Genomic DNA, 13,740 nt, shown 5'->3' with positions numbered 1-13,740 from the left:
CCTGCTCCCTAGTCCCCGTGGCTGGCAGGAGTTGATCCCTCTGTCTGTCTGTCCATCCCTCTCTGCTGGTGTCCCCAGAGCTGCCTGGAGAGGGGCAGGAGGTGCAGACCCCCTTTCAGCTGTGGTGGTGGCCGTGTGGCCAGGGCACGCCAGCAGTGACACGGGCAGAGGTGCAGCCCTGGGGACACTGTCCTGCCCAGGGCGCTCCAAGCTGCTCAGGGCTGCCCCTGCTCTGCGGGCACAGCCACCAGCCGGGAGTCCCCTGAGCCACCACAGCCCCGAGGACGTCCCCACAGCCCCGAGGATGTCCCCACAGCCCCGAGGACGTCCCCACAGCCCCGAGGATGTCCCCACAGCCCCGAGGACGTCCCCACAGCCTGTAAAGTCTACTGTGAACATGGCAAGTGTGCAACCACCTGGCTGTCTCCTTTCTCTTCTGTCTTGGTGCAGCGTGCGGGGCTGGGGGAGCCCTGTGGGGCTGAGCTGGGGGTGCCCCAGCTCCCGTGGGGGTGTGGGGGACCCAGGACAGGCCGTTCTCACCGCGGCATCACCGGGGTCACCGGGGGTGTGGCGGCACCGGAGGGGCCCTGGGTGGGCGGAGGGGACAAGGGGCACGGGAGGGCTGGCAGCCCCGGGCAGCCCGGCTGGTGGCTCTGGGGGCGCGGTGGCATCACCCAGCGCGGGGAGCAGGGCGGGCACGGAGCCCCCGAGCCGGGGCGGCCCCGGGGGCAGCGCTGCCGGGGCTCTCGGCGGTGCCGGGCCGGGCTCGGAGGGCGGCGGCAGGTGGAGCTCGTGCTCCAGGAAAATCCGTGCCCGGGTGCGGCCCTGGAAGTGCCCGAGGCCGGGCTGGACCGGGCTTGGAGCGACCAGCCTGCCACAGTGGAAGGTGTCGCTGCCCGCGGGTGGGAAATGGACGGGATGAGCTTTAAGCGCCTCCCAGCACAAACCGAGCGCGGTTCTGCCATTCCAGGCTGGCACACGGGAAGAAGGACACGGCTCCCGCCTGCCTTTCTGCGGAGGGGGAGGCTGGACCCCCCCGGCCGTGGGGAGGGGTCCCGGCTCCATCCCCTCCCGGCGGGGCGGGGGGCAGCAGCCGGGCTGCCGGGTTGATTTTCCGGGTATTTTTCGTGTCACAGCCCGTGCCCCCAGCCCGTGTGACAGGGAACGAGCGGCAGAAGTGATGTTTATTTACATCAAATTGAGCCGCGGTTCTGTGGAAAGGATCCGGGGCATTTTGGGGGCTCTACCACACCGAGGGCCCCGCGGGAAGGGCTTTGCCGGAGGGTTTGTGAATACCCCCATTGCCTTTCCCAAATCCCCCAATTGCCTTTCCCAAATGCCCCAATTACTTTCCCAAATTCCCCGATTGCCTTTCCCAAATTCCCCGTTTTCCTTTCCCAAATGCCCCATTGCCTTTCCCAAATCCCCCAATTGCCTTTCCCAAATGCCCCCATTGCCTTCCCAAATGTCCCAGCGCTGGCCTGGAGCTGCCGAGGGACCCGGGGGGCAGGCAGGGAGGCAGCCCAGGAGCAGCTCCATGTCCTCAGCTCTGCCCGAGCCACCGCCCCGCACGGGGTTAGTGCCTCTGTTCCCACTTCTGCAAATAAGGCATAAAATCCCACACAGAGCTTCCATTCTCCCCTCGTTCCCTTTCAGCTGGCAGGCAGATGCAGCTGGGCTCACCCTTATCCAGGTTTTTATGAGATGCTGGAGCTTTATCCTGGGAAGCATCCTGTGTTTGCTGTCCCCAGCCCCTCGCAGGGACACAGCCGGGCTTTGATCCACCTTAAGTGGGAAAACTTGCAGGCATCACCCCTGCCAGCAGCTCCCAGGGGCTGCTGAGCAGGTGCCCTGGGCAGTCAGAGTGCCTGCTCACCTTGGGCGAGGAAAATCCAAGGAAAATCCTCCTTAGCTCCGTCCATGCCCACTGTCTGCAGCCCTCTTTTCTCTTTCCCCCAGCTAGCTCTGTCTGTTCCGTATCTTGCAGCTGGAGTGAGGCTGGAGCTGAAGGCAGGACATCCTGGCACATCTTGGGGCAGTTAAAGTGTCACTCACAGAGCTCAGAGCCACCGTCCTTCCCTCTTCCACCCTGCAGAGCAAGGCAGGGGCTGGGGCTTGGTTGGGCACCAGGATAAAGCTTTCAGCTGACAGAGAGCAGGTTTAGTTGAGGATCAGGGAAAAATTCTTAAAAATTCTTCCCTGTGGGGGTGGTGAAGCCCTGGCTGTGGGTGCCCCATCCCTGGAAGCATCCAAGGCTGGGTTTGACAGGGTTTGGAGCAACCTGGGATGGTGGCAGGGATCCCTGCCCATGGCAGGGGTGGCACTGGATGGGCTTTAAGGTCCTTTCCAACCCAAACCATTCTGTAATTCCATGTCATGCCAAAGGATCCCAGATCCCGATTTCTCTAGGATCAACCCTGTTTGGGCTCTTCCCTCCACCGGGAGCAGCTCCAGGCCCGTGCAGCCACTCTCTCATTAATATGTGGGATTGGGAGGCGATCCATAATTAGATGCTAACTGAGTTTTCTCTAAGTTGGGTGAGGGAAGGTCACCAAGGTAGGACTGGAGTCAGCTTATTGTTATTATCAATCAATAACCTATTTATTTTCCAACATTCCTATTAACCTCTGCGAGCCACTCGCTGTTTCCCTATGAAAGGGCTGTGCTGCTGCTTTGCTGACTGGACAACTCTGATTGAAAATGGAGCAGTGACCCGACCCCAAAAGCAGAATCCAATTAAAATCATTTTCATTTGTAGATTAATATCTTTTAACATGTTCTACATCCCTTGCTTCAGCATTTCACACAGGAGCTGCTGCCTCGTTACACGAGCGCCTGTATCAGTGGTGCCATAAGAAAATAATTACAATTAATTAGACACGGAGACAATTAGGACTGTCCTTTCCCAGGACTGAGGGACAGTGCCCAGCGGTGATGTGGCACTGCCATGGTGGCAGGGATTTGTGGCTGGTGGGACGGGGCTGCTGTGCTTGGGGCAAGGAGGACAAGGAGGTCTCAGTGTGGGGCTCCCTGTGCCCCTGTCCAAGCAGCAGCTCGGGCAGGAGGGTGGCTCAGGGTCCCTGGTGGTCCATCCTGTGCTGAAGGAAGAGGTCCCCAACCACGGGGGTTCATCACATCGTGGTGGGTCCCATCCTTGTCCCCTCCCTGGTGCAGGAATTGCCGGATCCAGCTCGGTCTCGAGGTAAAGTCTATTATTAATAACGTGACTTTGATAATAAAAAGATTAAAATTAGGTTTATGGTTTGCCGACTGCCCTTTCCACGCTGTAATCATCCCCCATCCATATTCATGAGCCTCTCATTAGTAACCACTGCTTACAAGGCGGCTAAACAGCCCAACCCCTCAGCAGCCACCATCTCCTTAACTGCTTAACTTGCTCGCTGATTACCAACATCAAATTAACTCTGCAGAACGGATCTAATAAGCTTCCCGGTGGCTTCAAACCTCCTTGAAAATTGCTCTGATGTCTCCATGGGGCCCTATTAAAAAAAATCCCTCCCCTGTGAGTGCAGCAGGGAGGCACCGGGCCGCGGCCGTGGCGCTGCCGGTGCCCAGCCCTGCCCGGTGCCCGGGGGCATCTTCCCGGTGCTCCCGCAGTGCCCAGCGGAGCAGCCCCGCTCCGTGTGGTGCCTTTGCACTGGGAACAGCTTTTTGAAGTGATGAGCTGTTTTCCCTGATCCTTCATTAAACACTCCAAGACTTAATTTCGCTATTTGGTAGCTCGGGGGGGTTTGTGTAACAAAAGAATAAATAAGAACGACCTTTCCATTTAATTACTTTTTTAAGATGTGGGAAATGCCTCGGCTCTCTGGCAGAGGGTCTGTGGGGGTCTGGTGATGTTCAGGGGTGATGGGACCAACCTGATGATGCTGGCTCTGGTCTGGGCCACGTTTGGGGACACCCCACCGTGCTGGGGACAGTGCAGAGGACAAGCCATGGGCTGGGGATGTCACGGCACAGAGCAGGGGGTGGCTCCCTGGCAATTAACTCTGAGTATTTCAGCAGCGGCCGTGGCCATGTGGAGGAACGCCAGGGAGCCTTCATCCCTCATTGCCATGGCAACCGTGCACAGGGATGGAGAGCCGAGGGGCCTGGGGGGATGCATTCCTCCTGGTACACAGACCTCTGGTGGGGTGGCTGCTGAGACACCCCCAAAACCCCTTCTGGGATAGGGATGGATGGGCAGCACCCTCTGGAGTGCCAAGGGCCTCCAGCAACCACATCCAGCCCAGCTGGGGCTCAGAACCCCCTGGATGCAGCCAGGTGGGGTGGGAGATCCACCCTTGGGACATCCCTTGGGACAGCAGGCAGGGCTGGCAGCATCCCCTTCTCCTGGGAGAGGCGTGCCAGGTGCCAGGCTGAGCCCGCAGCCCTGGGCCATGCCCCTCACCCCCTGCACGGAGCCCCCTGCCCTGCCTGGCGCTGATGAAGAGAGCTGGGTGGCTGCAAATTCCCACATCCAGCCCGTATTTCCTGCCTGCTGGACAGAGCAGACACAGCTCCTGCCCAGGAGCTTGCAGCAGGCACAGACAGGGAGATTTAGTAGGCAGGAGGTGGAGAATTTGTGTCCAGGCTCCCTGCTTGGTGCCCCCAGGGTCTGGGAGCTGCTGGCACTGTGTCCCCTGGCCCCTGAATGAAGGACAGGGATCCTCCACTCGCTCCTGAGCCCTGGAACCCAACCTTGGGGTCTGGTCACCAGAGCCAGCAGCGTCCCCCTGCATGGTTAGAGGGGTCAGGGACTAGGCTGTGTGCCCCAGGGTGGGCAGAGGATGCTGCTGCACAAAATCCCAGCCCTACACCACCCCTGTCCCACACCACCCTGTCCCACCTTATCCCTGTCCCACACCACCCTGTCCCCAAGCTGCAGGGCACACAGGCTGGGGCAGAGGCACAAGGCCGCTCCTGTTGGGCAGGGGAGGAAGGAGATCCTCATCCTCCTTTCCCAGCTGGCCCCAGCCCAGCTCAGAGGTGGGGCACCTCGGGAAGGCAGAAGCCATTCCCCACCCTGATCCCTCACTTTCACCCCACACCCCTCATCCACAACCCCCTCCCTGCATATTCTCCCCAGATTCAGGCTGATATTAAAAATGGCTTATTTCAAGCTTTCAGCCCACTTTCTCTGAAGAAAATATTTATCCTGAGCTCCATTTTCCATTTCTTTTCAATTACCCAGGGCGGATCACCGCCCCACAACTCTCCTCTTTAGCCATGAACACAAATCCTATTGCCTTTTCTCTTTCCGTGTATTTGCCCTTTGATTTAAGCTGCATTTTCTCCTGTTTTCATCAGTTCTGGCCCTCTCCTGCTGTATATCTCCCTGTTTATCTACTTTCCAAAGGCCTCCCCCTATTTCTCTGGCCTGGATCAATACAGCTGCAGAACCAACTGGCAGCTCCTTGCTGCTGCTGCCTGTAGTTTTTCTTAGGGGACTTGTCCAGTATTTCTTGTTAAGCTTCTGTCTCAGCTTGTTCCATTTCTCATTAGGTTTTAGCACTGGCATTGTAGTATTTCTTGCATTTCCATGCTGCCCAGCGGATCTCTTGGAATTCTTAATGTTGAGGCTTAAAGCCTCCTCTTTAGTGGGCTCCTGGGTCCTCCCCAGCAGGCTGGAAGTGCTGAGCAGAGAGACACTTGGATTTTTCAGGTGGAGAAAAGAATTCCTCTGGCTCCAAGCCACTTGGATTTTCAGGTGGAGAAAAGAATTCCTCTGGCTCCAAGACGGGCCAGGAGCTTTTCTTACAAAAGGGGTGATGGGGATTTACATTTTACAGTGTTTTTACCAGGAGATGCATTTCCTGGGTGGCAGTGCCAGAGTGTGTTTTTACCAGGAGATGCATTTCCTGGGGCTGTTGTGGGTGGCAGTGCCAGAGGGTGGGATAAGGATGGGATGGCTGGAAGGGCAGAGTGTGGCAGCTCCCCTAAGCCCCCTCGGTGCCCCCAAAACCCAAACCCCTTCATCCCTGCCCACCAGCACACATCCTTGCTGTTCCAAAGGTGTTTTTTTTTTTTTTTCCCATCTGCATCCCTCCCAGAATTTCTCTTCCAAGAGAAAAGCTGCTGTTAAAACCCAGCCCAGCTTTGCAGCTGTCAGGAGCCAGCAGATGTATTGCTCTCATGGCTGCATCCCTGAGTATTAAACACGACGTGCAGCCGCCACCACGCAATATTTCCTGGGATGCCACAGCTCTGCAGGAGCCAGGCAGTGTCCTCTAAAATCAAACCAATTTTTCCTGTCTCCTCCACAGAATAGTTTTATTTATCCACACTCCACCAGCTGTTACTGCAGGTTAACCAAAGGTTGTAAAAACACTTTTTTAACACATTTTAACTTTGCGTGGTTTGTTATTGAAATTATTCATCTTGGATTGAGGGGTTTTTCCTTATCAGGTTGGGGTAAAAGAGGGGAACCTGGCCCTTCCCTGCCCTGCAGAGTGCTCTGTCCCTGGAGCTTGGAGCTTTCCTGGGGCTGTGAAGCTGCTCCACATTGTCTGGGAGAGATGGGAATTCCAGGGATGGGGATGGAGGGATGGGGATTGAGGGATAGGGATGGAGGGATGGGGATTGAGGGATGGGGATGGAGGGATGGGGATTGAGGGATGGGGATTGAGGGATGGGGATTGAGGGATGGGGATTGCAGGGATCAGGATTGACAGATGGGGATTGAGAGATGGAGATTGCAGGGATGGGGATTCAGGGATGGGGATTCGGATCCCTGCCCATGGCAGGGGTGGCACTGGATGGGCTTTAAGGTCCTTTCCAACCCAGAGCTTATGATTGCAGGGATGGGGATTCAGGGATGGGGATTGCAGGGATGGATGTTGTGTGATGGTTCAGTCCTTGCACACCTCTGAATGCCATTTCTGTGCAGGTGATTCCCTCATCCAGGAGGGGAAGATGGGGCTGATGAAATCCAATCTCCTCTTCAGTCTGATTGGGATAATTCACCATGAGCTAAGCAAAAGGGAATTACTATTAAATGCAAATAAAAGATCAATAAAGCTGCTTGGGAGCTGCTCTGTGATGGACCATCCACATCAATCAGGGGGAAATGCATCACTGGAACTCTTGCTCAGCTGTCCAGAGCTACCCAGACCCTCGTTACTCCCTGTTAATGGGGACAGCGATGACACTGTGGGGGATGGGGACTCACAGCTCTGACACAGCCTGGGGACAGCTCAGCGAGGTGGCCAGGGGGACAAGGGGGACAATGGGAAGTGGCTGGAGGTGCCTGACCCACACCAAGGAGCCATGGAACGTCCTGGTGTTTGTACTCCTCTGCAACCCACCCACCAATCCCAGGGCTGACAGAGATGTATTTTTAGCTGCTGCAGCACAATTAAGTCTTCTCGTTAGTCTCAGGAGGAGAGGGAGGCTGTTGGTTTACTTGCAAATGCTTGAGGTAATTCTCTAATGGCTCCTCCACCATTACACAGACTCTGTTTTCCATCTCTTATCATATGTAATCCCTAATGATTCCTCCGTTATGTCCTGTTTTATTAAAGCACCATTGAACTATAGCCTATTGATTTAGATTTCACAGACAATTGAAATTTAAATTGACTCCAAATTGAATGTCTCCATGCAATCTGTGTTCTGCACTAAAGATAGATAAAATGCTTCTATTTTTGATAACAACTTATAGCGGAGGCACATTTTAATTTCAGGAGGCACAGAAGGGCGTCAGGATTTCCATGACAATGGCAGGTGGCCAGGTGGCAGCAGGTTCCTGACCCCTCTGGGCACTTGCTGTCCCTTGGGGCTCGGAGGGAGCAGCAGGGCAGCGTGCACGTGGTCATTTGTGTGGGATTTGGAGGAAAATGGGACTTAATGCCTTGAAGGCTGTGGCTGGGGAATTCCTGGAGGGCTCTTGATTTCCTGAGCACCAGCTGAGCCACCTGTGCTGCCTGCCCGAGGTGCAGCGGGCGCTTGGCCCTGGGATGCTTTTCATGAAGCACAGAACCGTGGAATCCCAGATGCTTCGGGTTGGAAGGGATCCTGAATCCCCTCTCATTCCACCTCTTGCCTGGGGCCAGGCTGCCAGTGCTGCTGAGGGATTTCAGGGGATGCTCCAGCTCCTGTCCCCAGGCAGGGACTGTGGGGCTCACCCTTCCTGACAGGGCTGTATCCATCAGCCAATAAAAAGCTCATTTCAGGGTGGAATTATCTCTGCTGGCATTGAGGTTGGCTCTAACACAGAGATCATTCCCAGCAGGAGGCACACGAGCAGAGCTGGTGGCAGAACCCTTGGTTATTTACACCAGAGCTCCTGGGAGGGGGAGGAGCAGGGTCTGGAGCTGCAGGGATGGCCACACTCACCTGTGCTACGAGGGGACACCCAGGGATGGGTACAGGGGAGTCACAGTGCCAGGGATGGGTACAGAGGAGTCACAGTGCCAGGGATGGGTGCAGGGGAGTCACAGTGCCAGGGATGGGTACAGGGGTGTCACAGTGCCAGGGATGGGTACAGGGAATGAGGAGTCACAGTGCCAGGGATGGGGTACAAGCAGTGAGGAGTCACAGTGCCAGGTCTGGGCACAGCTCCCACTCCTTGCAATGGGCTCCTGCCCCAGCCAGGTCTCTGCACCCCCAGAGCTGGACTAACCCTTAATTTGGTGAATAAAACCTAGGAGATCTTTGGGCTCTGGTGGGTTTTCCCCTCTGGTGCCGTGTCTGCACGCTCTGTGCTGGCTCTGCTCTGTGTGTGCTGCCAGGGGGATCCTCCAGAGTGTCCTGAGCAGGGCCAGCAGCTGGAATGATGATCCTTGTGGGTCCCTTCCAGCTCCAGATATTAGGAAAACATTCTTCCCTGTGAGCAAGGTGAGGCCCTGGCACAGGGTGCCCAGAGCAGCTGTGGCTGCCCCTGGATCCCTGCAGTGCCCAAGGCCAGGCTGGACAGGGTTTGGAGCAGCCTGGGACAGTGGGAGGTGTCCCTGCCCATGGCAGGGGGTGGCACTGGATGAGCTTTAAAGCCCTTTCCAACCCAAATCATTCCAGGATTTCCCAGCCACTGGGGCTGTGTGTGGGACCAGCGGTGGAGAGGTGAAAAAACCTAAAAAAACCCTGCTGGAATTGGTGCTGCCCACCTGGAAGGACAAAACCCCCCAAACACCTCTGCTGAATCCCACCTGCCTTTGAACCCCACCTGCATTCCTGCAGCCAGAGCTGTCACCCAGTTTCTCAGGGCACCATGGTTTTCTCCAAATGATAGACAGTAATTAAAACTCAGCTAATAACCTCCTCACTCCTGACATTTCTACAGGGGTTTTCTTCACCATTATCTACATATAGATTAAAAATTGTAATTGGACCAGAGATAGGGTTAGAAAAATCCACCCCCTTCCCACTGATCGTTTGCTGCTGAGTGACACTTGGAAATTTTATTTAATCTGAGGAAAATTGAGTTGAACTCCAGTAAAAGTTGAGTTAACGTGAAGTACCTGCGTTGGGTAGGAAATGCACTTGGCTGAGGGATCGAAGGGAAGGGTGGGAAAGGGGGTGGAGCAGCAACAGGGATCATATAGACGTTTCCATACCAAAAAAAAAGTAAAAAAATGGAAGAATTGGTGATGCTGGCAGCACTGGGTGCTTTAAAGATCCTTTGGGAGCAACCAAAAAGAGTCAAAAAATGGAAGAATCGATGATTTTGGCAGCACTAGGTGCTTTAAAAAACCATTAGGAGCAAGCAGCCAAGCTGAGAATTAATCCAGCCTCACCCAGCAGCTCCCAAACTCTCACCATGCCATCCCATGGTTCATGTTTTCCTGGAATGCTCAGCTGCCCCCTGGGCATCCCAGGAAAGCAAAGATCCTGTGAGTTCCGTGTGTCCTCGTACCCATCCCAACCCTACAATGACTGCAGACACTTAATTATGACCTCAATAATTATTAGACCACGGAATTAGTAATGGGATAATGACAGCATTTATTGGAAGAGGTGACATATTAACTAAGCAGGGCAGTATTAATTGCAATGGTGAATTATTCTCATTGCCACTATTTCAATTCTTGTTTTGTCACTATTACATTTATGACAGCAATAATTACATCTCTAAAATACTCATTATTGGGAGATATACAGAATAAGTCTGGATAAATGCAGCAATTAAGGGATAATGCTCCTGGTGGGGAGTTGAGGAGCCAGAAATGGCATTTTAGGCTGGTTTTAAGGGCTCTCCTGATGGAGATGACCTTTCAGAGGATGAAGGCTTGGCACGGGAGAAGCATCCTTGTTGGCACAGGGATCACATTGCCCCGAGACCCCCGGGAGGCCTGAGCTCCTGGAGATGGTTGGAGCTGGGATGTCTGAGGTGTTTCCATGAGCAGAGGTGCCCAGGGGTGCCAGTCTGGGGTCCCTGTGAGCTGGGGTGCCCAGGGAAGGTCATTAAAGCCATCAAACCCAACCATCAGCCCAGACTCACCACTCAACAAGGTGACCACATCCAACAGGTTTTCTGGACAGCCCCAGGGACGGGGACACCACCACCCCCTTCCAATGCCCGACCACCTTTTCCATCAATAAATCCCCCCTGAGGCTCTTTCCTCTTCTCCTGTTGGGGGAAGAGCCCGACCCCCACTCGGCTCCAACCTCCTTGCAGGGAGTTGTAGAGAGCAAAAAGGTCTCCCCCCTCCAGTCCATGCTGGTTCTCGACCCAATCCCCTCTCCTGTGCTCATCCCCAGGAGATAGAACCGGGCTGTTTATCCCGGGGCGTGCTGTCCCCCCTTTTCTCCAGCCGCATCCTGCTCTTTGGCTATTCCCAGCCATCCCCGGCTGGCTCCTCTCTCGCAGACACCCGCGGCAGTCCCCGCTGCTCTCCGTGCCCAGGTGTGCCGGTGTCGCGGCGTGTCCCCACACGGTGTCCCTCTTCCCCCGCGGCACGGCCCCGCCAGCGCCGCCATCCACCCACCCACCCATCCATCCATCCATCCATCCATCCATCCATCCATCCATCCATCCATCCATCCATCCATCCATCCATCCATCACCGCCGCTCCCGCCGCAGACAATGAGGGCAAGCCGGGCTTTTTCAGGAGCGCCACTTTGTTGTTTGTACAAAGGAGTTGGGCTGTTAACACGTGTAAGGTAATGGGATCCCCCCGGCTGCCTGATGGATTACCCACCCCATTCATCTAAATTATGTCGCAGGCAATGGGAGACTTGCTTCGCCAAAGGCGCGGCCGGGGTGGCAGCGCTGACACGCTCACGGTGACCGCGGGACAGCCCTGTCCCCTCCGTCCTGCCCGGTGCCTTCCAGAGCCACATCTGGGCGAGCTGAATTCCACTAAACCCGATGTCCTGGAGCCTGACTCCTGCAGAAATGAGGCCCCGGTTAGCAGCAGGACCCGTACCCAGAGCTGCTTTGAGCACCTGGAGGCTGTGCAGGAGGGCAGGACCTGCCTGTTTGCAGGAAAAACCTGGACGGGCTGCAAATTCCAGAAAAAAAACCTTAAAATCGGGCTCAGATCCAGCTAGAGAATCCCTGTCCTGCAGAGGGATGGGGACATCAGGGGGTATTTGGGCACAACAGGCAGGGGGTGGACAAGGGGAGGAACAGCAGCGGGTGATGCCCTCCAGCCCAGCACACCCTGGTGTCCTGGAGCCTGACTCCTGCAGAAATGTCCCCAATTAGCAGCAGGACCTGCACCCAAAGGTGCTTTGAGCCCCTTGAGGCTGTGCAGGAGGGCAGGACCTGCCTGTTTCCAGCGGGGCATTGGCAGGAAAAACCTGGACAGGTTGCAAATTCCAGAAAAAACCTTAAAAGTGGGCTCACATCCAACTAGAGGACCCCCTGCCCTGCAGAGGGATGGGGACACCAGGGGATATTTGGGTACAGCAGCCAGGGGTGGACAAGGGGAGGAAGAGCAGCGGGTGATGCTCAGGGTGTGCTGGGCTGCAGGGCAGCACCCGCCGCCCCTCCCGCTGCTGCCTGGGGGATCCTTGCTGCTTTAATCCGCAGTTATTTCCCTTATTTCCCTCTCCCGGCTTCCCTGACAATCGTTAATGTGCGAATTGACTGATTTTCATGGTAATATGCTAAACAAGTGCCTCTTTTCAGCTCAGCCAGATCGGGGTCGCAGCCCCCGAGCTGCCCCCGGGGCGCAGGGTGGGCACCAGACCCCCGAAGGTGCTGCTGGTGTGGGGTGGGCAGGGTGGGGGGCGTGGGTCCTGCCCCGGCACTGGCACAGAGAGTCCCTGTGGTTTTCCAGGCATTCCAGAGCTTAGAGGAGCTTCTGGACGAGCTGGAGAGTGGCATGGGCAGGTAGTGATAGGAAAAGAGGGGATAGTTTTAATCTAAAAAGGGGAGAAATTTAGGTTTGGTGTGGGAAGAAGTTCAGAGGGCAGTGAGGGCACAGGGTGCCCAGAGAAGCTGTGGCTGCCCCTGAATCCCTGGAAGTGCTCAAGGCCAGGCTGGACAGGGCTTGGAGTAAATTGATCTAGTGCAAAGTGAAGAATTTCTTCTCCTTAGTGGAGAATTTCTTCTTCTCGCCCACGTCAGCTCCCAGCTGCACAGAATCCCCAGGGATCTCACCAGTGACAGTAAATTGGGTCCATCCCTGCTCACACGTCCCACGCTGGGGCTCACCCAAAGGAAGAATCAAACTGGCTTATTTTAGAGATGAAGAAAGGAAGGAGAGGAGGGAGAGAACCCAATTTTCCTCCCAATTTGGTGCCACGCTGACGCCTGGAGATGGTGTCTAATTTGACAAGGCCGTTGGTCCTGCAGTGATGGTGTTTGACTAATGACAGGATGAACTCTCTGTCGGTGCTGCCTGCACTGGAATAGCCCTGGGCAATCACCCAGCCACATGTTCCAAATGTGGCAAAGGAAATTGTCTAATAAAGCGATAAAGTGAGGGACTCACTAAATGATTTGTCTTTTAACTATTGTAATGGATTTTTTTTTCAACATTGTTTTATGTTGGAATGCAAAAAATTATTACAAGTAATTAGAGTCATTTTGATTCAAATCTCTGCTTGGGCTTGACATATTTTGCATACTTCCACCCCATATAACAAGTCAGCTCATAAAAATGCAGGCAGCTCGGAGCGTGGTGGCTCAGGCGAGAGCCAGGGTTGTCTAAACCACCATCAGATGCCTTTGCCTCAGCGAGGGGAGGGAGGGGGGGGATGCTGCACCACGTAAATTTATTTTGTCTCATTAGGGAGCGAGGAAGAAGCGAGTTCTGCATGGCCACGGAGCCGCAGTGTCACCACTGCCCTGGCACTGGCACAGGACAGCACTGGCACAGCTCCCACCGCAGCTCCCTGGGCACCCACACCCCCAGGAACCCTCCTGGGAGGGGAAGGTTGGGTGTTTCATGCTGATCCTTCAGCATGCTGAGTGTGCACAGGCACAGGGAGGCTCTGAGCAGGCATTTATCCACCCTGCCCAAAGCAGGAGTGTTTGAGCACAAAACCTTTGGAGCACCTTGCGGGGGCTTGACAGGCACTCTCTGCCCCCTTTTTTATCCTTGGGGTGATCATGGGCTCATCAGCATTTTAATAACGTGATAATGGATGGAGCCACACGTGGCACAGATCCCCATCAGCCTGGCACACACCAAGGGCACCGCTGCCCGTGGCATTGGCCAGCCAGGAGTGTTGTGCCCAGGGAAGAGGGAGAGCTGGGGAGTCAGTGAATTTCTGAAGGCAGCACTCAGCCTCCTCAGTCAGGAGTTTAGCACAGGGCAGGGAGCAGGAACAGGCTGGTTCTACCCCAG

The sequence above is a fragment of the Passer montanus genome, unplaced genomic scaffold (genome assembly GCF_014805655.1).
Source record: "Passer montanus isolate IOZ18808 unplaced genomic scaffold, ASM1480565v1 scaffold53, whole genome shotgun sequence".
Classification (NCBI taxonomy): domain Eukaryota; kingdom Metazoa; phylum Chordata; class Aves; order Passeriformes; family Passeridae; genus Passer; species Passer montanus.
Note: the sequence above shows the minus strand (reverse complement) of the source record.